Here is a 4,860-nt window from a genome sequence, read left to right on the forward strand (position 1 = left end):
CCTAAAGTCTTTTTATTTAGTTTAACTCTTTCTTTCAGTTGTTGTTATGTAAACCAATGACAATCATAACCCTCTGATTCTAACTCTTCCCTCGATTTAAGAATAGGGTCACCCTAGTTGAACAGTATTATTTTAACGTAGGTCCACCAGTCCGGTTTCACAGCCGTTTCTTTTCTTTAAAAAAAACTTCCTGTGAAGATACCTAAAGAGGCAACTTTGTGAAGAATCTTGTTTTATATTTATTCCATACTCTCATTATGGCACATCTAGTGAAGTGATTATTAAAATCAACATTAACTTTAACTTTATCATACCATAAATAACCATGCCATCCAAACCTTAGTTCATGACCTTCCAAATCAAGTAGTTTCTTATTCTGATGGTTCACCCATTCTTTTGACCAAGCCAGGCAAATGTTTGATATATTTGTTAAATTTGCAGGAACTATTGACTTAGTAGTTTAATGTTACATCAAATCTACTAAATTTATCCCACCCATCCCTCCTCAGGGTAAATGGCAGTGGTTTTTATCTGTTAGGTATCCAAATAAATATCTATTTGGTTTATTAACAATAAAAAGAAGAATAATCTTCCCATGAAGCAAACCCTTTTACGCACAAAGAAAACTAGTCTCCACTTGTTTTCTTACCAAAGAAAGCTGTTGGGAAAAGGAGGAGAGTATCCAGCTCTGTGGTGGACAGATTCTTGTTTGGAATTTCTCAAGATGTCTCCAAAGTATGGAATAATATAGCAATATTATTATTATTATTGACAAAAGCCTTTAAACTCTGTAAGCTAATTAGTTGGTCACTGCTGGGCTGAGATTGTTACAACTGCCATCTGGCTAATGGTAACCCGATTCCAACAATCCTGACAACACAATAACACTTACTCTAAGTTAGGTATGCACAATCTTTTTCAAACTGAGCACCACGTAGGCATTTGAATTAAATATCACTTCACTTCAGAGTATTGCTACACTTCAAAAAAAAAAAAAAAAGAACAGTGAATGCAAATAGGGCAAAAATTGATTGCCTGTTTTTGTTCATTAAAGCCATGTTGGTTAATAATTTCATGTCATTGAAAGATTATGCCTAATCTTTTTTCCAAAGTTTAAGATTGCAAACTGGGACTCTCTGTATGTACCCACTTATTTTGGTGGTGGGGGTCCTAAAATGCATTTGATGTATCATCAACTTCTCCATAAACTTGGCATCCTATCTGCCTTTCTGTAGCTTCCTATATGAATCTGCTAGCAGAAGCCACAGCCACTAGACCAGGGGTAGACAACCTCGGCTCTTTTATGACTCGTGGACTTCAACTCCCAGAATTCCTGAGTCAGCTGATTCAGGAATTCTGAGAGTTGAAGTCCACGAGTCATAAAAGAGCTGAGGTTGCCTACCCCTGCACTAGACCTTCAGTCAAAAGGAAAGGGAGAGAAACTTCTCATCCTTGTCCATTGGTATGTCTACCAATGAGGCTTGCTTTTTCTGGCTTTCTTGATGGTGTTCTCCCAGTTCTAGAAGGAGACAACATGTCTTCCTATCTTAATTACAGATATTCACAAATCAGCAAATCACCATAGGCCCTCAGAACATGAAGTAGCTGAGCCTTCCCACTGAAAAGTGACCATTTTGCCATCATCCAAGTTGTGTTGACAGCATTGCTGCAGTCATGTCAGGTAAAAACTAAAATATAAATATGTCACTTTGCAGTCAGAGAAAGCAACAAAAGGTTAATAACTATAAAAATAACATCTGATATTATATTGGAATAAATTTTGGGGACTTCAAACATTTCAGTATCAGTTAATTCTATCTGCTTAGGGAGTGGTACCATAAATATTTTGATAGCAAATATAGCAGAAGGATAGGATTGTAGTATAATTTTACAGAGATCAAAACAGGTATTTCTTTGATCTTTATGTGGAATGTATTTAATGGAATGTATTTAAACCAATAAAAGGAAGAAGTTAAGGTTCATAACAGTCCAATTCAATATCATGCTATATTGTAATCTGGTTTTGGCTTAACCTGTTGTATGAACTACATTATGACTTAATACAAAGTGTGATTCAATAACTCAAAATTTCACTGTGGAATAAAATATGTATACATTAAATAGCATTTACATATATAAAAAGCAAATGTGGGTTTATTTTTGTCAACAGCATCTTCAAATTATGGACATATAACATTCAACACAGGTAAAATAAGTATAAAATAGGCTACAGAAATATAGCATGTGTAGAAGGTATACAAAATAAATAGGATTAAAACTTGAATGATATCCGCCCAATATCAGGCCCCATCAAGAGCATTTTTTCTCGCCAACATGAGGTCTTCTGCCCTACAGGTTGAAAGACTTTGTATACACCATGGCATATGTAAAATGGATTGTTCTTCTCCACATTCACAGAAAAGGAGCCCCATTTTCTTAGATTATTCTTTGATCTTTTACCTAGCCTGCAGTGTATTTAATGATTTACGTACAGATCAAGGTTGTTCTTGACTAGGTGGTAGACAGTTGCATTGTTGTGCCCAGTTGCCCGGTAGTTCCTTACTCACCTTCCATAATTCCAGGGCCGTGTGTGGTGGCTGATTGACAGGAGGGGCAGAAGTTTTGAGGAAGCCATTCCTCAATCTCGGTCTCGAGAGGTTGATGACTTGTAACAGGTGTGTTTCTGTAGATGTTGCTTTCTGCACAGCACTTTCCCCAGTGGAACTTTGGAAGGTGGATACCAGCTACCTAATGCACCTTTTGTGTTGGGGTCATTTTTAGACAACCAATGACCTGTCTTGGTGTTTCATTTAGGGCCACAGCCACCTGTTTTGCATGTTTTGATCTATACCAAACAGAGCTGGCATATTGTTCAACAGTGGATGTAGTGATTAATTACAAATCCAGTTAGCTTGGGATTGGATATCACCAATATGTAGATGATTCCTAGCTGTGATTTCTTAACATTAGACCAACCAGGTGATATTGTTAAAAACTTTATCCCGGTCTCTGGAAGATGAGCTAGTCTGGCTGGAAACACTAAGCTCAAATCTGACAATGACTACTCATATGTGGACCACCCAGATTTGGAGATTTCATCTTTAGTCTTGAGTGGGACTGCACTTCCCCCTTCAAGACGGGGGCACAATTTGAGAATATTCTGGATCAGGGGACAGATGGCAACCATGGCCATGAGGGTTCATACAGTAAGCCAACAGCACCCATACCTGGACTGAGAAACTCTTAGAATACTCACTCATACTTTGATCAACTTATGTCTGATTGCAAAGCACTCAACATGAAACTGACCTTGAAACTATTTAGAAGCTGGAGTTGATTGAGAATGCAGTGGCATAACCAATTATGGCCATATTCCAGTGTGCCCACAAACATACCTCTGCATTGTAAGCTGTACAATATTTTCGATAGGCTTCTGAGTGCAATTTAAATTGTTGGTCATGTGCTATTAAATGCTTCATGGAATAGAGCCTGGTTATCTAAGGGACTATATATGTCCCCATAGCTTTTTACACATCCAATATGATAAGGCAGAGTCAGCATGTTCTGAGTCCTGTCAATTAAATGATGTCACCTGAAGAAATTCAGGAAGCAGGACTTTTTTATCTGGAACAAAATCCTCCCAGAATTCATACAGCCCTATTCTGATCATATTTTAACAAGCCCTTACAGCATGGCTCTTCCCCCCCCCCCAGTAAGTAATGGACCGCTTGTGTGATGGTTTCATAATTATTATGCTTATTTTTTTCTCCAGGTGCATGTTGTTCTTTTGATTATTTAAAATCCATGGTATAACAGATGGAATATTGAAAAGATGTATATACTTATACCAATTGCTGAACAATTTTTTTCAAAGGTATAGAAATATGAATTACAATGCTTTCTCAATTGTCCTAATTAGTATATATTCTATTCTTATTCATTAAATAAATGTCTTTGATAAAATGATAAGCAAACCCTTTCATTATTGTAAAGCTGATTTTTTTTTCAATTATAAACTAACCAACACCTAATTAATGGGAAAGAATACCAGCCAGGTTTCCACTGCTTTGTTTCTCAAATCATCTCATGTTTTTTTAATTTTTCAGTGTCCGTCAATATTTGCCGTTTGATTCTAGATCTAGAAAGTACTTCCTGATTGCAGAACGCAATAAATACATGTCCCGCTTATTTAACGTTGCAATCATTTAGTAATAAAGACATATATAATTTTATTTGTATTACTCCCTCAATAGAAACTGTGCTTTATGAAATACAATGACTAACCTAAGGTTCTTGCCAAAGGACAAGAAATAATAACGACAAGGAAACAGAATCGGTGAAACCCAGCGGTAAGGAAATAATTTATTTGCAGATAGGAAATCTCTCCAATTGTCTATTACAAAACTCACGTGTGCACAATCCAGATCGCCTATGTGACTGCATGCTGAGGGGTGTCAAAAAAGCAAGCATGCGTGTTTGTGGCAAGTGAGGATTGTGAAATACTTAGCGCTCAAGAGTTAACAACTCAGTTTACAGCTCACATAGGGAGCGCCAAGGACTCTAACAGTTCAACCTTATCTATATATATTTTCTTCTATTGAAAGTGAGGATTATCCAATCCCAAGCGCGACGTCAAAGGCGACAGAACATCCAACAGCACGCCTTCCCTACAGACTCCAGGCCCACGATTAAGTAATCCGCGCGCGCAAGCTCAGCACAGAAAAGAGCAGCTCCCCGGGGGAAGCGAGACTCAGGTGGAGAATGCGAAATAGCGCGTGCGTACAACACAGGCTCGGCTTTTCCTACCCGGAAGTGACGCATAGTGCCGGCTCGGAGAAGGTGGGTAGGGCCCTAGTGGCG

This window comes from Crotalus tigris, unplaced genomic scaffold (assembly GCF_016545835.1).
Source record: "Crotalus tigris isolate CLP2741 ecotype Arizona unplaced genomic scaffold, ASM1654583v1 scf7180000017834.3080900, whole genome shotgun sequence".
Lineage (NCBI taxonomy): Eukaryota > Metazoa > Chordata > Lepidosauria > Squamata > Viperidae > Crotalus > Crotalus tigris.